The sequence below is a fragment of the Amphiprion ocellaris genome, chromosome 10 (genome assembly GCF_022539595.1).
Source record: "Amphiprion ocellaris isolate individual 3 ecotype Okinawa chromosome 10, ASM2253959v1, whole genome shotgun sequence".
NCBI lineage: Eukaryota > Metazoa > Chordata > Actinopteri > Pomacentridae > Amphiprion > Amphiprion ocellaris.
In genome coordinates, this window is record NC_072775.1 from 14,634,605 (window position 1) to 14,658,844 (window position 24,240).

At 43.0% G+C, this 24,240-nt stretch overlaps 2 long non-coding RNA genes across 2 annotated transcripts; one reads left to right on the forward strand and one right to left on the reverse strand.

The window, feature by feature from the left end:
* The first annotated feature begins 691 nt into the window (after nt 1–691).
* Nucleotides 692–21,527, forward strand: LOC118470702 (uncharacterized). The gene is made up of 3 exons (XR_004847832.2): nt 692–4,409; nt 4,618–4,784; nt 14,664–21,527. It is a non-coding gene; the product is annotated as an uncharacterized LOC118470702 (long non-coding RNA).
* LOC111572336 (uncharacterized) lies at nt 9,940–21,666 on the reverse strand. Its single transcript, XR_002746461.3, has 3 exons — nt 21,525–21,666; nt 18,737–18,831; nt 9,940–10,853 (listed from the first exon to the last, which is right to left on the reverse strand). It is a non-coding gene; the product is annotated as an uncharacterized LOC111572336 (long non-coding RNA).
* Nucleotides 21,667–24,240: the final 2,574 nt, after the last annotated feature.

Genomic DNA, 24,240 nt, shown 5'->3' on the forward strand with positions numbered 1-24,240 from the left:
GTGTAAGATGTCTGTTTCTCTCCACCAAAACAGAAAAAAGAATAACAAACACATTTTTAAAACAATATTAATAATAAATTCTATTTTATCAAAACCGTTCTAACAAAAGTCTGAAAGTTTTTGGGGGGGAAAATGGAAAGCAAATTTTTAAAAAGCTCTAAAATTCCTTACTATTTCTTATTTCTTTTTGCAACAGTGACTGTAACTGTTGGTGTTAAAGTTAATTTAAAAAGTGGGCTTGAATTAATTGAATTTAATAAAGCAAACTCCTGTAAACTGCACATCTTAAAATGCATTAATAAGCTTTTTTTGCGGCTGTAGCTAGAAATGTGACAGCATTGTGTCATTATATTGCAGCATTATTATATATTTTAGAAAATCATACTTTTTTTTATTTACTAGAGAAAATAGTGGTCAAAATGTTTGTTCACTTCACTGACCACATATATACACCACTTTATTAGGTACACCTGTGAAATCTACAAAGAGCTCTGCCAGAAATTCTGCTATTATGAAGCTTCTATGTTTCTAGTTTTTGTGGTCACAAAGGTGATGATTTTACTTGATGATTATCGTTGCGGTCATAATAACTGGACTGCATTACATTTAAAAGTATTTCTAATATTCTGTCCACCTCATTAACACACATGACAAAGAGGTAAGTTTAGGAATGAACAGTGCAGAAAGACCTCAGGGTGTTTTTAAAGTGACTCAGCACTGACATCTAGACAGAGTGTGCTGTGATTGGTCTGACTTTTCAGTTAAGAAACAACTCTAAAAATGACTCTGAAAAAAAATGTTTTCCTCACTCAACCCAAAAAACTAATACAGCAGTGAAACCTGAAAATGTGGATTTTGCAATTACTGTAAAATGCATTCAAACACTAATTTCTTTTGAAAAACAAAACACAAGATTTACTTAAATTGTGACATATTTTAATATATTTATTGACACATCTCAAGGCACAACTGGTGGAAATATATATATTAATATCTAATATTACAATTCAGTGACACCGTTGTTGAATGTTGGATTGTAAACCTCTACATAACAAAGTCTTTGTAGCAGAGGTTTAAATGCACAGCAGAAAATCCACACAAAATGCTTCAGTTGTTCCAGTTTTTGAGTCAAACGCAGCCAATCAGGGATTTTTTCCACAACGCCATCAATCTGCAAGAAGACAAGAAGACAGGGGAAATTAGCGATGCACAAAAAAGAGACAGAGTGAAATTGTCATATTTTTCACAGTCTGAATCATTGAGGACAGTGAGATTTCCTGAGATGCGACTCACAGGACTGACGCAGCAGATTTAGAGTCCAATTATTAATTTTTTTTATCTTTTAGGTGTCAGTGAGGAATACAGAAGGGACTCCCTCTTCATGACTACCAATATCTGTCTGTGTTTGAGTCTGCACTCCTTCACCTCTGACCCTTGAAGTCTGGAGCATCAGGAGGACACACAGTCTGCAGGGAACCCCACAATTACACACACACACACACACACACACACACACACACACGGTTCTGCTGTCTGGTTTTGCACCGTCATGACTGAGCAAGATAAGGAGCTGACTAGAGAAGAGAGAAGGGAGCTAATCCTAATTTGTCCAGACTTTAATCCTGACCATAAATGAAAAGCAGCGACAAGAGGACAGACCCTTTGCACATTTAAATTATTCAGCAAAACCCTCCATAAAACCTACAATCACTTCAGGTTGATAGATTTGAAATGTCTTATTTCTGCTGCTGCTCCAACAGCGCAGCCTGATGGGCAGTATAAAAAAAAATAAAAAATTCAAGGTGTGTGTGGGTTGTGAGGAGGAGGAAGTGGGTAGTTATGATTGAAGAGATCAGAGCTAGACTCCGGTCCCTGGGTGGATGCAGGGTTTCAGATATTGGGCAATTATGAGGGGCCTTCCTGTGGCCTGTAGGGCTCTCCAGGGCTCCTCTGCTGCCCACACTGTCCCAACAACCAGCTAATGTATGCAGAGGGGAGCCTACAATCCTGTCTCCACTAACCACACGCACAGAAACACACTTGTAAAGACTGCAATATGACGCGAAATACACAAGTTTTGATTTCAATAAAAGCAGGAGTGAAGGAGGATTGCTGTGATCCTAAAAATGATGCAACAATGAGGAGACAAAAATAGGAATATGAGCTCAAGGAAGACACACAGACACAAGAGGTGGATTTACTATTTCCAGTCACAGCGTATCTTAAAATATGATTCCTTCTCTGCTTCCTGTCTTTTCTGATTCCCTTCTCTTATAATCTTAAAATAACTACAGGAGTTTTAATATCTTTGTGGAAAAAAATAACACCAGATGGCCCCTATGGTAGTCTATAAGTCACATGACTGTATATGAGGAAACTAAAAATAACCTCAGACAGCTGAGTAAAGCTTAAAGCGCTGGAGAACAGTTCTGTTTAGCAAAATTTGGTCAGATACTTGAGATTTTATGTGGACTGTTGTGAAGCTCAGCAGGTTTTCACCAATAAAACCTGCAAAACAGGGTAAAATATAACACATCAGCTGCCTGTCCTCTGTAATATATATTAACGGTTGGGTTATTAAGACCGAAATTACCAGGTTTGACAAGAAAATGCTCATCAACACTTCCAACTAAACTTGGACTTGCCTTTAAAGATTTTCTTTGAGACTAAACTTGAGCTGAAGTACGTAAAAACGGTCACTGACACTTCACTTTTCCAACTTCTCCAACACACTGTTCACGTAATTGTCCACCTCTCCTACAAGTCAATCTGTACGTGATAATCTCACGGGAAACAAGTAAATCTTTTCCCACACATTAAGCAGGCAAAACGCAAGAAGCGTGTGTGTGAGACAGAGTTGATAAAGTACAGGAGGTGTAAAAAGACACAGAAAAAGCCTGAATATGTGCCCATGAGAAGGGTGTATATGTGCAGGGGTGTCTACGGGACTCTCCCCCGTTCCTTCTGTATTTGCCCCCTCCTCCCCCACCACACACACACACACCCTTATTCTGACATTGTGTCCGTCCAACAAAGACGTCCCTGCAGCCCCCTCATTATAAATACATGTCATTGGATCACAGCTCGTCTGAATCCCTGAGTCTGCTGCGCTCTAAGTGGCCGTGACTGAGCCCTGAATGGGTGGCCGAGCGACAGCTATACCAATAGAGCCAACAGTGTGTGTGTGTGTGTGTGTGTGTGTGTGTGTGTGTGTGTGTGTGTGTGTGTGTGTGTGTGTGTGTGTGTGTGTGTGTGTGTGTGTGTGTGTGTGTGTGTGTGTGTGTGTGTGTGTGTGTGTGTGTGTGTGTGTGTGTGTGTGTGTGTGTGTGCGCACGCAGCCTCGGCCTATGGGAATGAAAGCTTCTCAGCAGGACGAGGTCAGAGGTCAGGCTGTCTGTTATGCGCAAGAACACGTACACACACATGCACTTTTCTGGATATTGCTCAAAACTGAGAAATGATGAAGAAAAAAAAGAAGCTGTGATTAAATTAAAACAGTTCGATTCTTTTGAAGTGTGTTAACAGTTAAGGGCTGCATCTATGGAGGAGGTTTGCTTTAAATCTGGGGCAATACGTTTCCTGCTGCCTCAACAACAAAGCTGCACGACTCCAGTCCTGGTTCACTTAGAAGGAGGGAACAAGGTGTGTGTGTGTGTGTGTGTGCAAATGTGTATGTATATGCGTGTGTGTATATGTGAGGGTATTTGTGTGTGTGTGTGTGTGTGTTGAAAGAGCTCATCCTATCTCGTTTTGCAGGGGAAATGCGAAAGTGTCTCTCTCCCTCTGGAACCACAAACCAGGCCACAGTGTTGTACTCTCATTCCTCTCTCTCTCTCTCTTCTATTTCGGAGTCAAAGTTTGCATTTCTCTCAGGGTATAACAAAGTTTTCCTCACTCTACTTTCACTCGAGTTTAGAACCCCCAGAGACGTGACCCGAAGTCGACTGGAAATCAATAATTAAAGAATAACTAATCACCGGCAGTCATGCTAAACTTCCACACGAGTTATCTTACAGTTAGACTTGAGTTCACTGAATGGTAAAAATACAAGGATTTCACTGAACAAATGAATCACATGTGCTTAGTTGTGAGTGATCTAAATAAAAGGGGGACATTTAGTGTGTTTTATTCTATACTATGTCTGTGTGTTGCAGATCGTCCACTGGGTTCATTAATGCAGCACGGCAGCAATGAGAAGAAGAAGCAGCGATGGCGGCTGCCCATGCTAATCACCTCTTCTATCCCACCACCGTCCAGCACGTTTGCCTATATATTATATATATATGTGTCTCCTCCCTCTCACTAGACGAGGACCCTGAATAGCTGCCCGCGAACGCCGCCTGATGGGAATCAAAGGTGCCATGGCAAAGGTTTAAAAGGATAGAAGCCTGCCATCATCTCAGCTGATTGTAAGCTTTTTTTTATTTTTTATAAAGTGCTTTTAGGCATCATGTCTCTCAAACGTGGTACTCAAGCTAGTCCTAGCCTGTAAAGTAGTGCCTGAAATGAAGAAAATTGCTTGAATTAGAATCAAATCTGGTCAGTAAAGAGAGGTATTCATTTTTTTTTTGCTTGTTGAAGATGATTATTTTGGGTATTTTGCTTTTATTTTGGTAGATGCAGCAGTGATGGAGAGGGAATGTGGGAAAGAGAGCAGGGGAATGACACGCAGCAAAGGTCCAGCTGGACAGAAGTCAAACCGAGGACTCAGCTGTTGGGGGAATTTCAGTCCGTGTGGTTTGAACCCTCACCACTTGGCCATCAGGTCGCCAACAAATGTATGAGTAAGTCTCCTGATATAAAATACGTTTATGAAAAAATAGGAGAATCTCACTACTGTAAATAATAGAAGTCTCACTATGTTTTTAGGTTTTTGAACAATATAAGGTGAGCATATCATGTTGTGTGTAGTTTAAATACTGATTTAGGCATTCATCTGTAAAGGCATTCTACATAGATTAATCTTTTTTCAAAGGCACAGGCTTCATAAAGAGTCATTATTATGGAGAGTTCGAAAGTCAATCCAAAAAGTTAGCATTAAGTCAGCTGTGTTTTAGCAGGACTTTACATGTCTGCCTCAATCTAAGAGACAATGATTAATCCACCCAAACACACACATACAGCCCGGTTTGTCCTCTGTTTTAGTTTTACATCTTACATATAACATGATCTATGTTTATAATTAATGTTTCCATTTTCTCTGTTTCTATACAGATACTCAGTATCACAATTAATCTGTCAGTCTCAGTTATATTCTTATAATGCTCAGAAATACTGTACATCTATATGGCCACACTAATTGAACTAAATTGAAACTAAAAGAAGTTTGAAAAGAAATAGTTTGAATCCTGTACATCATATGGCTGCTTACTGAATGTTCAGTTTTGTGAGACATCTGAGGCAGAGACGGATAAAGCGACTTCAAGAGGAAAAATAGTGAAATGGAGAATAATGGAACGCATGTGAGAGAAAACAAGAGAATGAGGGACAAAGAGAGAGATGTGAGTCTTAAAAAAGTGTCAATGCCAGGCTTCCTTTAGGCATGAGTGAGAAACTATGAGCGGTGTGTCAATGGTTCAGAAACACACACACACACACACACACACCCTCCCGCTGAGCCCGATCCTGGGCCAGAGACAGGTCTATGGGTCTATTGAGGGGACTGGGAGGGAGCTGTCCCTTTCTGTAGAGCTAATGAAGCCTGGAACCACCAGCATAAAGGAGTGGAGAGAGTTAGCACTGCGCTCCTTCACCCATTCACTCACTTCCTTCCTTTACACAGCTCCTGATGAGGTAATGCTGCCTCCCTTAAAGGGATACCATATGTAATGCACCTTTACGCATGCACCGCTTTACATCAGGAAAAAAAATTAATCTTTCGCACGCAAAATACTGCTCAGGATCAAGTGGATACAATTACACTAGAAATTATTCACAAATACATAGCTTCATTTTAAATTACTGGCTAGTCACTGTGGTTTTTCGCAAATGTTGTTCAAACAGTGCCTAATAGAGCATTAGTTGAAGACTATTTTCAGCTGCAATTATCATTTTAATAAGGATTTATAGTAGCAGAGCAGTGTATGTGAGAAAGACTTTTTTTTAAATGCAGTGCTTATCTTTGTTGTTAACATCTCACACAGTGTTTCTAAAAAAATTGGACAGTAGTAGAACCAAGGAATAAGACACTGTAGGTTTTGAAAATACAGTAAAAATTTATTACAAAGATTAATTAAAATTAATGCTATAAATATTGTAATTCATCAAATTCAGCCTGACGTAGATTTACTGTTTTTAAATATTTCTTTAGGTCACAATACAAAACTGAAATTTCAGAAACAGAAGACAAGAAGAATGTTTTCTTTCAAAAGATTAGTGATGTTAATTGGAATCTTTTTTATGTTCAAATTATTTCTGAAAAAGCTGAAAGAAATATAATTTCTTCCATCTTCATCTGAAGCATATGTGTGACTTTTAATTTTAGCTCTTTCAATGACAAAAACGCTCTCAGTGCCACTGTTAACGTAACACTAAAAGAAGAGAAACCAGAGATTCTTTTTTTATATTGACTTTTTGTTGACACTCAGAGCATCACCATCCTCCTCCTTTAAGATGAAAGAGCTGTAAGAAAATGGTGTAAATCCAGCGTCTAAACTGGTGCACTCTTGACGATTTCCTCCATGAAATGTGGAGTCTTGGTACAAAGCTGCCGTCAATCAGCGAGAAACAAAGACAGGCACCACACTGGAAAGCCTGAGACCAACGTGTCATTCAGAGAGGAAATGTCACAGAAAGCAGAGATGTGGGGAGAAAAGGCTTCCAGACAACACAATCACACTTTCAGCAGGGGAGGTCTGACTTTAGGCTGCCTGTCTTTCTGCTTGTCTGCTACTCCACTGCGACTACAAGATGATGAAGGAGCTCTTGTCCAAGTTCTACACCCAGACTTGTCCTCTCTGAGCAACCAGACTGAGCTAATAATAGACAGCGGTGCTTATCAAACAGCCCGGCAACTTCATTTGCATCCTACAAGACCCAGACGACAACCAGAGAGGCCCTAGACACACACACACACACACACACACACACACACACACACACACACACACACACACTCATGAACCAGACAACCCCTCCACTGGCCTTGACCCCTGAACTCTAGGGTCCTCTTTCACCTGCTACAACAGTATTCATGCTAGCGGTGCTGTCTCGCCAGCGCCCGACTGTTCTGCATATGTTCTCCGTGGATTCCCACGCTCCGAGCTCGGACCTCCAGGACAGGAGACGATCAGCACTTTATTCATACGGGAAATTATGGAGATCTGCTTTGTATCTGTGTCTGGCTGTCTGACTTTTTTGGGAGTCATGGCGACCACTCCGTCTTCATGACTCAATGCAAAGGGGAGGCTTTTCTTTCTCTCCACCCCCTTCAAATTGATATATAAGTGTTCTTTAATCCCATGTCTGACTGGCACACAAAGAACATGTGACATAGCGTTCAGTCTCGTCTCGAACAAACACTTTATTTTGTGTGCCGCCGTCCAACACATGCGCTTTATCACAGCTCTCACATTGTTCCCACTATCCTTTTCTTTCTTCTTCATTTCAATCTCCGCTAAGGCTGTTATGTTGATTCCCTTTCCTCCGGCACATCAAGGGTAAACCCATGACTCCCCTTTGCCTTTCCTTCCTCTTCCTGATTCTTTATTGTTCGCCATTGGCCGAACGCGACTCCACAAACCCTCATTGGCCGGTGTAACGGACAGAAACAGTGATGCGACCGACACGAGGCTCACTGTATAGTAGGAGTGTTTAAGTGTTATTGTGAGAAAGGGGTTGGAGCGTGTTCCTGCTCTCCTACAGATAATGTGACCGTCAGGACATGGACGGCTGCAACACTCTGCACATTTTTGTCCAGAGGCGTGCAAAACGCTGTGGCTGAATTCGCCTCACTGCGCAGCATATGGACGCCCTCATCGCCGTATGCAAATGACCGAGACACAGACACATGTTCGCAAATGCAGACAAACTAACCCCCCCTCCACCTCCACCTCCACCACCAACCCTCCAGTCCCTCATTAATGGTCCCTCCTAAAGCCAGACGCCCCCCTCCTCAAATAATAACCTCTCCACTTACACCCCCTACTCCATCTTCCCCCCACCACCCCACAGTCTAGATCCCACAACCCTCTCTCTCTGTGTCTTCTCCCTCTCTCAAACCAGACACCCCAAAATCCCACCGCCCCCCCTCCCCCTGCCCCCCTCGTCTCCTCGGCTCCCACGACCAGCAGACAAACCCTATGATTCGCGTGACCGCCATTTTGCTGCCCACAGTAGAGCTAACTGTACAGCCCAGCAGCTGCCTTGATGGGCAAATGCAAATACGATCGCTGCATTGTTGCTCAGCGGTCGCATGAATTAACACCCCACCCACCCACCCACTCCCACCCCAACAACAACAAGAAAAAAAAAAAAACACAAGACCCGCTCAATCAAATGCGACCACAAAAAGCGACGCTCTGCCATAATGCAGAAAACGTGACATATTAATTTACACAGCGCCTCAATCCTCCGACTACAAAAGCAGCCCTGGATGTTATTATGCAAAGTTATGAGATCAGGCTTGTTCAATATTTTTTTTCATTTCGTGAAAGGCGCTTTTTTTCGACGTCTCGGATAGATGTGAAGCGCTTGATTCGTCTCTTATTTCCCCCTAACTGGTGTGTTCTTTGGGAAATAGCGTTGATGTACTTCAAAGCTGCAATTCAGCTGGTCTTCAGGCAGCAATTTTTGTGCTGCTGCCTATTTATATGTTTCATGTGCAGCTCTTTTCTGGCAAAATCAGTCACCCCACGATTTGTTCAGTGCCATGGTAACCAGACACCCATGTGCATGAAAATGAGACTATTATGGTCTGTCTGTCTGGAGTTTGTTGGGCCTATGGATCCCTTCTTAATTAGAATCCATGTGCGTGTCTGAGCTGCTCTGTTTGCTTAATGCTTTCATCTGTGCATTATGTATGTCCGCGTGTTAAAAAAAAAAAAAAAACTGTGAGTGTGCATGCGTGACAGAGCGCTATCTGATTAAACAAAGCCTCGGCTTAATCTTTTGTACAGTGTCACATTTGCATGCGGGCGAATCACATGCAAACATACGCGCCATATGGCCCAGTATATGTCTACACTCTTGATCTCACATGCGCTGAACACCTATCAAACACATTTCGGGGTGCGAATACTTGCATCCCCGAGAGGAAAAAACACCCAAACGACACTGAACGCGCTTTAAAACATCACTTCACTCCCACTTTTGTTCGCCACCACGCCGCCCTCGTAAGGCTCAATTATCAGCACATGCCAACCAGACGATGGTTGGAGGTTATGCAAATGCAATTAGCTTCGATTTGCATTCGACAACAGCTAACGGATGCACAGATGGCAGACAAGAGAGATGCACTCGCCATCTTTGGCAGAGGGGAAAGACTGGCGGCCATTTTGTCTGAAGCTGTGCCCATCTGGATGGAAACAACCGCGCTGCATTGCTGTGACGACGACAGCAGTTTGGGAGCTGTGGGTGCACGATGCTGCTGCTGCTGCTGCTCAAACACTCTCAAGGCCAAGCACATACCATCCATTCACACTCATGCAGATAATAGGAATATAGAGCAGTGTAGTCGTCCCCTATGAATCAAAATGTTCAGATTTGAGTGACATCTTATGATGAAAAATATTAAATTAACTCCAAACATTTCTCAGAGTTGACGAAACACCTTTCACAGCTGTGCTCATCATCCTAAATCATCCTCACAGGGTGCCAACTTACCGTCTCTCTCTCGCACACACACACAGAGGCTATTTTAGGCAGTACATGAGGTAATGAGAGCACATTCAGACTTGTTCACAGAGTGGAAAATGTGGAGTGCTAAAGAGAGATACTTGCCATTTTACCATCTCCACTACAAGGTCTGTCTGCTCTGTGATCTTCAGCCCTCTTTACTGTTCAGTCAGTCAGTTGTTTTTTTTAAAAAAACAGTCTGAAATTGAATAATAATAATAGGCATCGTGGAGGGAAAAAAAAGAGGTTCATACTTCGTGTGCCAGTATTTCTGGTTTGAACAGACACGTGTCTACAGCTCACCATAGTAACGGCAAGCCAAGAGCGGAAGAGAAAATAAAGATCGCACTGTCTCTTTGTCAAATGTAAAAACTAGTTGGGGAATAAACAACGGGTGAGCTTAGGATGGAGAGTGAGTCAAAAGCAGAACTCCCAAACTGGTTTTTAAACAGCCGGAGGCAGAAGGTGGGGTGGAGGGGGGTATGTCAATCTGATGATGGAGAAAAAAAAATCAAGAGAAAGGAGGATCCCTCTTGGCAGTCTTTCAACAATCTGGGTATTGGGTATTATTTGGGGAGAAATCCCCTTCAGCAGAACCACACACAGCCAGTGGAGATCCGGACTGAGGTCCAGTCTGAGGAGCCAGGACTGCAGCTGAGAGAGCCACGCAGGGCCTGTCCTTTGGAGGTCTGCGGGCCCCTAGGCCACACACTTAAAACACAGGAAACCCCACTCAGAGCTGTGAAGGTTCTGTGTTTCATATTGATTTCTCCTGCATGCCGGTAGCTCCAGAGGTGATTCTAGCCTTTGGGGACCTTCTCCATCCTTCCCAGCCCACTCACTAGCTCCCCGCCTGGGCTTCGCTGGCTCTGCTGGACCCCTGGATGGAGGTACGAGCCACAGGAGGAAGAGGCAGAAGATGAGAGCCCATGGCAATGATGATGAGCTGTGCCGGGTCTCTGAGTTCAGTCATCTACCAGCCTTTATTCAGCCTTCCAACCACCCACCCTTGTTTCCATCTGAAAAAAGGGAAAATAGAGAGTGTTTTTCAAAATCTCACCTTTGGCATTCAGCATCCCTCTGCTCAATGCAAATGCAAATGTAAACACTAACACTTTGATTAAAAATATGTGGGAAGAAAACGCCAACTTGGTCTTTTGTAACCTGCCCCAAGGCTCTCGCTGCTATACAGAAACAAATAAAAATGCTCGACATACTGTATGAAACACAGAAGCATCTATTTCTGTTCATATTTTAAAAATCTTGTCCAGAAAATCTAAATATGTCAGGTTAGAATGATTAAACAAAACCCGCAAATATTCTCCAGATGAACAATGTGATGTAAACGGATTCCTTTACTGCGAGGCACCCTGAAAGTATGCTGAAATCTGTTATCATGCTAATACGATATAGCCCTCTATGTGTTTCTTTGTTCTCTTATAAGGAAAAAATGAATTGCAGGGGCCTCCTTCAGCAACCAAACACCCAGTGGCCCCAATTTCTGTCAAACGCAGCAACAAAGACACATTCAGCTCAGCGTGCTTCACTAGAATAACACACAGAAAGTAGCGGGTTAAAACGGCCAAGGTCAGTTATGGGATGGTTTGTTAGTGACTTCGCTGTTATGTGCGTGTTTTCATCGTATAATAGGGGAGCAACCGGAGTAGCCCCCTAGCTTGGCCTGCGCAGGGATGGGGCAGGGTGGGGGAGTGACGTGGGGTGAGATTGGGTGAGCTGGAGGAAGATTCAGACACAATGCTCCCATTGAGAGGGTTCAGACATGGGTGTTAACTCGCCATTCCTTCACACACAATAGGGCCCCCCCACTAGAGCCAGCGTAGGGGGACAATGTTGGTTCAGGGCAGCCCTCCACCCAGTGAGAAAAGAAAAGAGCTGCATTATCAAGATGCGAGGAGAGGGAAGGCTGGAGAGGGGGGGAGACGAATAGGAGATAGAGGGATATGTTTGTGTATGAGGAGGGAGGTAGAAGGAGGACTCGGGGAGAGACGAGCCCTGTGACCCATGGCTTTGGACTTGAGGAACAAAACAGAGAGACGTCACTAATGCAAGCAGCAGCATCGTTGTTCCTACACAATTGAAGATGCACAAGATTTAAATGGGTAGTTCGTAGAAATACGTCCACCTCAACAAGACATCCATCATCAGACTCAATGGTTTAGTTCACCTCGGTTTATTTATGCTTGGTTTTGCACATTGTCCATCTTAGGAGGGATAACAGCTGAAAATGATTGTGCATTAAATAATTAAAATAAAAGTAGATGCTTCAGTAACGTATCTCCTAATCACATAAAGCAAGTTTTCATAGCTTCAATTACAGCGAAAGACACCAACCACATTAGAACCAGTCACAAAAAGAGAAATATTTCTAAAAAACTGATATTTAATAGTGTTTAATTTATATAAGATAACTACTAGTTTTGTTGTTTTATTGTAGAATAATTGTCGAGAAGAAATAGCAGCTGTAGAACAAGTTGTCTGTTAATTTAGATAAAGTCCTGGTGTAGGAGTCGGCCGATGTTTGGCCTTGTCAATTATCGGAAACGTTATTATTTTTTTTGGATTAATGATATTTTATAAACAAAAAAACACACTATTTTGAGTCTGATGCAGCTTTGAATCTGTATCTGAAGTCACCATTGACAAGCTCTGTCCCTCCCACATCACTGTCTGATTGGTTACACGTCACATCCTATTAGCACTGATGGATAAACGCTGAGAAGTTTTCCTTGATTAGGCACACATAAAACATAAACAAAAATATTTCAATGAAGATTTGTGTTTCTGTGATTCTAAATTTCGACAGCAAAATTTTCTTTTATGCTGCAGCCGTATATTGGTTATGAGTTTACTTGATTGCAAATAAATCAGCGTCAGACGAGAAAAAACTACAGCAGTCGATCCATAGCCTAAACAGCACATTTGCGCATATTAAATACACTTAAGGTCTGTAAATTACATTCTGTTTTATGAAGGTAATTTATAATGGTTAAAATTATTCAGCAAAGTGACAAAGCTTTATTGTTCTTCTCAGCTATATTCTTGAACTCTGTAGTTTAAATAGGCCCTTTTTAAAGACACAGATATGATAGAAAATATATGAAATGCTGTCAAGCAGCACTTAATATGGAGTTTGTGAGATCAGAGCTTGTCTACACTGTTGCACACTGACATGGGAAGCAGTTAGCAGTGACTGAGACACCACATGCCTGTTTTAGAAAAGAACATACATTGCTAAGTGTAATTTAAATTACTGATTGCACATACCATGTATACCATGAGACTACAGCGTCTCGCTTTTGATTTTGACCATTTAATTTCTTAATATGCCATTGTCTTTCCCTGTTTGCTGTCTCATACAATAAATATGCATGTAGTGGCACATTAGCAACAGTTAATACAAGCATCAGCATTTTATTTTTGTAGTTCTATAATTGGATACAACTTTTCCTCCTTAATATGATGTAATGGAGATGAAATAACAAATCGCATGTCTTACTTTTGTTATTTCAGTGAAAGACAGAGCCAGAATGTGTATTTGACATACAGTATGTGCACAAAATGAAGGATATCTGCAGACTTTAATGGCATCATGTTTGCAGCAGAGAGCAGGAATCCCATCCTCCAATGATTTCAGCATTTTCGAAACATCTTTAGCGTTTCTCCAAAGACCATATAACAAGCATTTGCTTGTTCGCAGTCGCTTGTTATATACTCTGCGGTTGTAAAGGAACACTGTTTTGGGAGTCAGTTTGGGAGTGAACCTGACAGCGTTAACAAGCCGTTGGTAATGTAAGTGTACATCCATTTCCAGACAGGTAAAATCTCCTCTGGCAAAACAAAAAGGGAGGTTTCTGTTTAAAATGTATAAAGGAAGCTATCAGTTTGACTGCGTTTGAGGCGGTATAGGTGGTGGCAGTGGTGGGGGGGCCGGGTAGCTGGAAAATGTTTATGGAGATCCTGTGTCTCTCTGGGAGCCTAATAGAATCCTGTGGCTGGAGTGAGAGCTCATTGTGCCAGTGTAAAGGATTACACTGGTAAACTGGTAAAACAGGGGAAAGAGCCCAAACACTCTCTACCTCCTATGGAGAGGCAACGAACCATCGAACAATGAGAGGGGAGAGCATACTGCAAGCTGACTCATTTCATCAACAGAAAGGAGAAAGTATTGGAGGAGCTGTGACTGGGGGAAGATAGAGAAAATAGATTAGGGAGTTCATATACATGCATGCGCACGGGCAAAAGGAAAAAAATACAAAAACGCCTGCAAATGGAGCGACGGATAAAAAAAAAAGAAGAAGGGGAGCAGAGGGGGCTGCATGGACGACAGTTTCAGTATTAGAGGGTAATATGGGCAAATGATGTCTGTCTTGCTTGTCTGTCTGCATCCTGAGTGACAGTTTACAATCTCTGAGGCAGCAGGCAGGCCCAGCAGGTCGACTCTTAGGCTCCATACAATCCCTCATTTCCCCAACCGATTTTTTTTTTCCTCTCTTCCCCCATCCACCCTCCACCTTCGGCTCTCGTCTGTTTCCAGCCATCTCTAATCTCCCTCGTTCCTCCACCACAAACACCACCTTCCCTCTGCATTCTGTCTGCATTTTAACGTAATTTTTCTCGTCCTGTCCAAAGTTGATCACCTGTACATTTAAGCACCTTTGACAATTTTAGGCCATGAAATAAAAATAGAACTGCAACAAGGCTGTGTAATAGGATTTCTGACGGGCCTTCTCTTCTTTAGCGAGCTGGTTTACACTCTTTTGCTTTGCATAAATGATGAACTGAATCTTTTGTTTCTCAACTTGCTCTAGCATCTGCTGAAAACAAACCCACGGAGGATGTAATGGAGTCGCCGCACATTTCGGAGGGATGGAAAACGCCTGAGGAGCGCTGTGACCCCCGTATATTTCCCACAGTTTTCCTGGACGACACGCAAGTAGAGCATTATTCCTCCTCTTATTTGCTGTTCAAATGGAAAGCACGCCGGGCATAATGCATCATCTGCATTCTGCAACCTGCCACGCTGAAAGACTCCTCTCCTCCTTCTCTCTCTTCATCTCTGTTCCTTCTAAAGCTGCCGAGGGTGTATTCAAACAGCAGGATACACACTCAGCTAACAAACCTCATTAAGGGCCCATACACACTTTCTCAATGCTAACACTAGCTGTCACACATCCTCTCTCAATGCACACACTGGTGGCCACACTGACCGCAACAAAGCATCTTTACAGAGCTAATTAGAAGGGTCCCCCTCACTATTTGAAACTCATCTGAATAGGAGGGAACATGATAATGAGGAGGAGAGAACGAGATGGAGAAGGAGGGACGGTCGGGAGCGAGGAGGAGAAAAGGAGTCGGTACCCGAGAGCCAGAGAGGATGCTTTGCTAATATATTCACAGAGATAGCCGCTGTGTTTTTCATAGTGTGGAATTAAAGCGAGGGGCTCACGCAGGCAGGGGGAACTGAATTAGTGTGACACCGCTCTGCGAGGCTCTGATGCAGCGACGGAGGCGAGCGGGGAGGGAAGTGAGTGCTGCACCATTTTGATTGGTGTGCCAGTATCTAGAGAGAGATAGAGGGAAGGAATGGGTGGGACCCCACCTTCATGGGGAAGGCGGTAAAAGAGCAGCTGCTGACATGGACGACATTTCACAGAGCTTCATGAGGAGCTTGATTTGATTTTTAACGTGACTGAACAAACTGAAATGAGCACAATACAACACGTGGAACAATGAGACACAAAGCTAATGAACTCGGTAAATGTGGGATGTTCTTTTCCCCTTTTTTGCCTTTTCTGTTCATGCTAATTACTGTTAAAAATCACTGAGTTTACTGGTGATAAAAAGAGACAGGATGTTGTATAAAACGCTGCCGTTTTCTTTGAGCTCCTCACATTTTGTATTTATGGAAGGACAGAAGGTCACATTGAGAGTTCAGCTCGAAGACATTCCTCTGTAGTTGCCATATCATTTGCCAACCTCCCTCTATTTCATGTTTAAATTTTTCTTTTGTGTTTCCCTGAATAAGTGTGTGTGTGACTCTATGTGTGTGTGTGTGTGTGTGTGTGTGTGTGTGTGTGTGTGTGTGTGTGTGTGTGTGTGTGTGAACACAGACAATGCCAAGTTGACAGTTAGGGTCTCGGGTCAAGCACAAGGCCAAGTTTGTCCTCACAGACTAAGTGAATGGACACAACAAAAACTGCAGAAGTATTGCACTATTTCTCCAAAAGGTTTACAAAACGAAACCATAACATTTCAAATGAATCAAATATTACATTTTTTTTGTGATATTGAATTTCAAAAATAATTGTAGTAATATTTAAAATTTGACAAATTGCAAATGCAGTGAGAACAAAGCGGACTCTGCCAAGTCTTTCAAAATGCATAAAGAGCAAAGGGGGGTTAAAAAAAAAAAAAAAAAATCATAATCCAGGCTCTTTTCAGTCCTTAGCAGAATTTTAAGTTCAAGTTGAAGTTATGACCTAATTGTTGTCTCATCAAGCCCAGTGGCCCCTGATGGGAGTGCAAAGCATTCTGGGAGAATAGCAGGTGTCCCCATGTCACAGAGCTTCCCAGACAGCTTGTTAATTTGCACAACTTTTACACACGATCTCTGCCTGGATGTGTGTGTGTGTGTGTGTGTGTGTGTGTGTGTGTGTGTGTGTGTGTGTGCATGTGCGTGTGCATGCGTGTCTATGTATGCGTGTATATATTAGCGATGGGACTTGACCCTAGCGAGCTGCGGCACTGTTTCGCGTCTTGCTGGGCGTGGGAAAAAGACGGGACCCCTTTTCACAGCTGCCTGGCCGAGGCCTGGGCTGCTGGGGGCCCCCTGTACCCCCTGCACACACACCCCCAGTTCCCCCTTGTCCGACTCCCCCCACTCCTCACCCTCCTCCCCCTCCTTCTATCCCATTCAGGCTCCAGCCTACTGGCTTTCAAAAGCGGGACCCCCTTCCCAGCCCTTCATAAATACATCTCATTATTCAAGCCCTAGTTTGCATAGGGATTCCAAAGAGATCTCCACTCCGCTCGTGAGGTCTGAAGCCCCTCTGCCTTTTGGACCGCACAAGTGCAAATTTCGACTTAGTAATCTCCCTGTGTTAATATTTGTTTTAAAACGATGTGTGCACACTTGCAAAACCCCGTTTCGCCTGCCCTGCTATAATTTTCTGATTTGATTCATGTTCATCTCAAAAATTTCTCTCCCACCCTCCAACCCCCCCCCCAGAATGAAGCAGAAAATCTGGAGAAACTAAAGCCGATGAAAAGAGAGTTTAGCATGACTATTAGCAAGTGCTTTGCTAGTCTGTATTCCATCTGCCACAGGCTATTGTACAGTACCTCACACACACACACACACACACACACACACACACACACATTCACACACACTTCAAACCCTCTACTACGCGCTCACCCCCCCCCCCACACCCCCATTCTCCATTCGCTGCAATGCATTACTGCAGAGATTTATCTCCTATCAGCCTGTATAATACTGAGGTTATAATTTACATCCACTTTAGAAAACAGCAGCACAGGCCGGTCCTTGCATATGCTAATATAAAGCTTGGGAAAATCTGGGTGACTCAAAGAACTCCATACTAAATTTGAATAACTGAGCTTTCTATTGAGCTTCAAGGTTGTGGAACCATGAAGATTTGACCTTGCTAACAATATGTACTTACTGTTTAATTCCTAATTCTCAACAATTTAAGGTGGGAATTGGAGGGAACATTTCGACAACCTTAAAGCTGGGAACGTTTCAGTTGCCATCTTGCAGAAATAACTGGAATAAGAAATTCTTAAAGTTTTTTTTCTATGTCTTGGGAGCCGTAAAATTGTGAATTTTAATTTTGAAATTAGGGTAAAAACCAAAAACATCTTGGCAGGCTGTGATCTCAGAGAAGACGATGTATCCCAACTGTTTTGACCTAATGCTGCCATCGCTGAATTATGCATGTTGCTATACCTTCATGCAAATCAATTTCTTGCTGGCAGTAATCAGGAGACTCTGGACAAGGGGAGGGTGGCTCGTCAAGGCATTAGGGGCGAAAAGGACAGAGCCACCCAAACGCTCTTTCCACATGAGCAGGTCCAAACCTTGGGTGAGCCCTACGCCTCGGCTCTCCTAACGGGATAAAGAACCGCAGCAAAGATTACACGGCAACCTCCCCGGCACCTACCACACACTCTACCTGACAAATAGGATCATAGTGTTTAAAGGGATAAAACGCTGAATGTATGAGAATGAAAAAGAGAGCTGCGTGTGTCTGAGTGCGAGCAGGATGAGGAGGGGGGGTTGATGTACAACGTAAAAAAATGTTAATACTTCAAAGGAGAAAGGAATGATGGAATTCAACATGGAGGTCCTACTTGACTCGCTGAAATCAGGCCGTTTTCACCCTCTGTTGCTGCAGGCTACTCTCTGTTGCTGTTACACACTGTATGTATATTCTGAGATATACATGAATGGTGTAAAACTGACATTTACACTGTGTGCAAGTAAAAATGGCAGTAAATGTCTCTTTTAATTCCCCCTTTTTGGAGCAGAGCTTTAAAATTCATTCCTGATGCAAATAATAATAGATTTTTTTTTTTTTTTTAACAAAAACTCCCAATATTTCAAAATTCAGGCTCAGGCTGTCTCTTTACCACTATCTTTTTGACACCCACACACAACCAACTCCAGCCACACAGAATATGGACAACAATCAACCACCAGCAAAGCTCCATCGCTGGCTGATGATACAAAACTATTTGCAAGCCTCCAGCATTTTCAAGTTTGACCTCTTAACTCTGTGTACTTATTGTTATACCCAAAATATATAAGGAAGAAGATGCATATTGGTTCTGCATTTGGCATTATTTTTTGAATATTTACCTGCAGGCTGACTGTTGCTCTTCATTCTGTCCGGTGGCTTTTTGTCTTCATTGTGACTTAACACGAACTTTAGGTCTGACGATGCCGTCATTTTCCTTTAAAGGCAAAAGAAGAGAGAATCAGTGGGTGTGAAGTCACATATGTAGCTCTCATCTTTAATAAAACTTTGTATTTTAGCAATGAATTAGCAGCTTGTAAGGCAAAGAAAGAAACCACAAGACAGAAAGGAGAAATTAATGCATTTGTGTTGACCTTGCAGCTAAAAGCTGTCTCCTAAACTTGTTTTACTTTCGGCACAAGTGCTTCTTTTTTTTCTTCATGCACTTCTCATTATTCTACAAGGTTAAATATATATTGTGTTGCTTGCACACTAAATCATGCTTGAAGTGTTTGTGGGGAGCCAAAAAATGTTAGATGTCACGGAAAAGCCACACAAAACTATTTGTAGTGAATAACTACACCACAAAGCGATGGTACACAATGTTTTATCTGGACAGCATCACAGTTGCTAAGCTACTAAAATGCAGGACAAGACATGAAGAATGTTGCATACAGAATAAAAAGAATAAATTCTAAACAACACAGTCACAGTGCAGATGCAGATGACATAATCCCACAACGTTTTAATCCCTGACTTTCTTTGCATTCAGTCAAGATGGAGGACGTGCAGGTCAAACCGCATGCACCGGCTCAAACTGCACCCTGGCAAACGTCAACAACACAGATACAGCATCTGAGCTCTCTCGTTTAACAGCGCACATCAAATATTGTCAGTTATGGTCTAAATAGAGCATGCTGGGACTTCAGGGATATTCAGTCATCTCTGAGGCTTGCTGATTCTGCTCTAAGAATAGATCAAACTCTGAGCCGATGTCCTATTTTGTTCTTATCTAGCAGGCGAACACGGAAATAATCCACGCAGTGAAACACAAATTTGAACATATCTGCCATGTCTAACTTGGTTTCAGCTCGAGAGCTCGTTCAGAATAGGCTGAAGATGGCCTCTTTAAGCCTACATGTCTGGTGCAGTGTGGTGTTGATGTGTTGCACCCTGCAGGTTCTGGTTTGGGCAGCAACGAACCAAACAGTTGGTATGTGACACCCAGATGATGGAAAAACACTGATAGCAGGTTAGCTCACAGTCTAGTAGTTTCTTCATTTTGCACCAAGCAATGTGCATGTGCATCCAATTACACATCACACTCCTAATGTCAAGTTAATCACAGCCAGGGGACATCACTTAGACTACACCACTCATAAAGGAAATACACTGAGAGGATCAGAGGAGTCAGGGAGTCTGCACTTGCAGTGGATGCAGCTCTGCAGCACGAATTTATACTGTCTAATTAGTGGCTTTAATGAAGACTGTTCCAACTTCTGGGGCCCCACAAGAAATCACCAGAACCAACGTGAGATCTTAGAAAGCGATCTGATGCTGCTGCTGCTGCTGCTGCTGCCAACACCGTCACGTGAGTCTCGATCCGACCAATCATGTGGCCCCTTTAACTATTTCTGTCTCACCCCTCAAGACATGACTGTTATAACACCCACACAGTTATGACAACTACACAACAGCATGCACCGTGGGTTTGGAGCATGATTTGCCACACGCAGCTTTCTAATCGTGTCCAGAAAGTTGATGAAAACGCCGATTTATTGATGCCCAAATAGGCCCCAGCATCACCGCGATGCCCAAACCCCCCCAAAAACAGCAACATTCACGCCCTCGCATCGCAGACACGCGAGTGGCTCTCTGGACGTGTCTCTCCAGAACAAGTGGACCACCACCTCTAAAATCATCCTCCCTCCCCTCTTATTTCCACCACTCCTCCTCGTTAACGGCGGCGGCGGCGCTCAGCTTCCCCTCAGCACCTCGTCCTGCTCCATGCTGCTGCTGCTGCTGCCGGCATCATCATCACCTCCTCCTCTTCCTCCTCCTCCATGGCCAGAGCGAGAGAGGACCCCTCTGGCTCCGAAGTGCTCGGTGTCAGTTCGTACTTTCGGTTCTCTAGCTTTATGAAATTAAAACTCATACAGCTAGATAACCAAAGACACAAACTAACCCGTCGTCTCTTAAAGGGGCCGCCTCTCCGGTAAACAGAAGAAAACAGAGAGAGAGAGAGAGAGAGAGAGAGAGGCTGCCTGTGGTGGTCACACTGATCCGAGAGCCACACACACACACACACACACACACACACACACACACACTACAATAAAAGATATTTATCCAATATCTATTTCACACATCCATCACTACGCGACAGATGGAGTTAAAGTGCAGGTTGTCCGTGTCTGACACACTCACACCTTCACTCACACACACTTTAACTGCCACAGAGACCCAAACTCCCCAACTATGACAATCTCCCACCATCAAATACCAAATTTAACTTGCAGCCACAATTACGCACACTGGTGCGTAAAAGCTAACAAACAAACAAACAAAAAAGCATATACTTTACAAGTGTAACACAAGTCTGGTGCCAAAGCATCGTTTTCTTTTGCACATGGAGCATCCCAAGTGCATGTAGCTGCAGGCCGGACACACTGAACATGCAACTAACCGTTTGGAATCTTATTTTTAGGAGCTTCTTGTGCCAGGTTTCTGCCTCTTGTGTGGAGCATCAATCCTAACGCACAGGCAAAGTTACCTTTAAACGGCCTTCAATTGTGCCGTTAAAGTCACAGCTTTCCAAACCACACAACGCCTGCCACAATCAAACATAAAGATGAAAGCTGCCCACGAGGCTATTTCCATACCGGTTACATCAGTCAGCATCCCACTTACTTGCACATCAGGCTAACTCCACTCCACCACAGTCAGTGTTCTCCAGCAATTCTCTATTCCTGCCTCGGATTTTTCTCGTTTCATTCACTGCCTGACGGTTCGAGCGCATCCGACGAGGACAGGATAGTGCAAAAGAGTAAAATATTGCAGCTACAAAGTGTCTCTCCTCTCTCTCCCTCTGTCTCTCTGTGGACTTGCAAAGCAACCAAACGGTGTCCTCTCCCTCACACATGCAGGCTGTGACTGACAAGTGCGGAGAGTCCACACGGTGAGCAGAAGGGATAAACTCCGCCTCAGAGAGAGAGAGGGAGGGAGGGAGGGAGAGCGAGAGAGCGAGAGAGAAAGAGGCGGGAATCTGAAATTATTAAAGCCTATTTGAAAATGAATGCAGGTGTGAGTCAATCAGGAGCTGATTTCCCCCAATTATGCTCATTAGTCAGGCCTTAACGTGGAGAGGGACGTGCGTAAATTATTTCCAAACGCAAATCAGGATGGGTGCAGATTGAGATGGATGGACTAAGGCTGTATTTTTGGGAAATTAATTACTGTAAAATTTCCCTTAATTAATTTATTTCTGCAAGTCTCGTTTAATGTCGCATGTGTAGAGGCTTTTCTCTTTTGAAAAGCAGAAGCTTTACGGTCCTGTTCCGAGTGCGTAATGGGAGCACAAACTTCTTAAATTCCTTTTAATCTTCTACGATATTCTTTAGGGCTTTTAAGATATACTGGGGAGCAAATAATCTTCAAAGCCCGTCTTTTGATTAGTGCTGTTATTGAAATAGTAAATAGTGGAATGTATTTTTATTCTTATAATTTAAAAAGCAAAAAAACAAAAAACAAAAACACAAGCTGGTGGAAATTTTTGATCATTAAAAAGAGTCAGTTACTGAGATGTAAGCTATTTCAAATACTAATAGTGAGCCCAGTTTGCTCTCCTGCTGTGCACTTTGTAAAATTCCAAATATGTGATTACATAGCCTACATTTTATGGGAGCATTGGGAAACAAGGTCAATTACGTGGCCTACATTCTCATTACTGCACCGTGTGAGCCAATTATACATTTTTAACATTACTGCTGCATTATTATGAGAAAATGCAGTTTGTGGTTATAGCGACAGTAGCATTAGATGGTTTTAGGGATTTTTCCAGTATCCAGATGCTCCATAAAGGAAAGGAAACGTTGCCATAACATCAATTCTTTTTTAATTTAAATGCTATAAAAAGTGTGTGTGTGTGTGTGTGTGCAGCGTGCAGAGGAATTCAGGGTTTGTGTCCTTGGTGCAGGAGAGGCCTACGCCTATATAGCCAAATCCTGATAGCATTGAGGATGTATGCAGCCTTATCGAGGACGATATTATGATGTGAGTGATACCTGGGCTGAGGAGATGAGATAGTGAGCACGATAACAATCACGCCCTTTGATAGAAGAAGCCAGTGGCGGAGACAAGACCCGGATAGCAAGTTGCAATATCTCCCCAAAGTTTGAAAGGATATTTAAAAAGCTGCAGGAATCAGTGAGTGTGTGTGTGTGTGTGTGTGTGTGTGTGTGTGTGTGTGTGTGTGTGTGTGTGTGTAAGTAAACCAATAACAGAAGCAGGGAGCTACAGTCCGGGTTTTCAAACGAAAGCTTGCATCAGATAGCAGTTACATATCTGATTATTGCGCATGGGCAATCTGTTAGAATCATGGAGGTGCAGCTCTCCTGTCAGAGCTGCAACGCAGGTCCGACTCTATACTGTATGAATCTTCTTCTACTCTGCATCATTTATAAATAGATGCAATCAGCTGTGGCCTCTGCTGCTGTCATCCTGTAATTGAACTTACACCACAGACTGCGTTGGCTTGAGAGGAGAGAAAAAAAAGGCGAGAAAGTCCTGTGTAGTTTGAAATAAAATCATTCCTGCAGGATTAGCATGAGAGAGGTGCTCACGATTGCACCTGAGCATGCGCAAGGAAGTCGTGGGAGTAGGTACACGTGGAGCTCTGTGTTAAATGTGCTTGCAAACTTGCAGGGATGTATGTTGAGCTCATTGGATTGATAATTTTTTAAAAATGAAGCAAATACCAATGCAAAGAGTCACAAATGAGTAGAACACGGTTGCAATTGGTGCATTCATTGTTTTATCAATACATTAGTGCAATAATCAGATATGTAACTACTAGCTGATGCAATAAAATGTGTAAAAGTTGCAGGGATTTTTTGTGACATTAGTTCTTGTGTTAGAAAATTATTAATAATTCCTGAGATTTTAAACTGCACAGCAGGCTTGTAGAATATGTGTATAGTATGAGTGCGTGTCCTCAGATGGATTTTCCCACAAACAAGTGACAGGGAAAATTTGCCCCCGCCTTCCCTCACTCCATCCTCCCTTCTCTCCCCCCTCCAAAAAAAAAAAAAAAAAAAAAAAAGAATAAGAAAAAAAAGAGAGAAAGAAGTCAACATCAAGTTCAACAACGTGCCGGAGAGAAATTTACATGACAATCAGGTCTGGGATCCTCCAGGTCCCCCCAACCCGCACAACAGAGTCTGGCGTCAGCCCCGCTACACTTTCCCAGGCTCACAACAATATCTCCCTGCTGAACTCTGCACTGCAGCGCTGCCTGGGGCCTCCTCCTCCTCCTCCTGCTCCTCCTCCTCCTCCTCCTGCTCTACGACCACATAAATACTTCTTACATGAGCAGCGAAGACCCTCATTAAATATTCCGGAGTTTGCG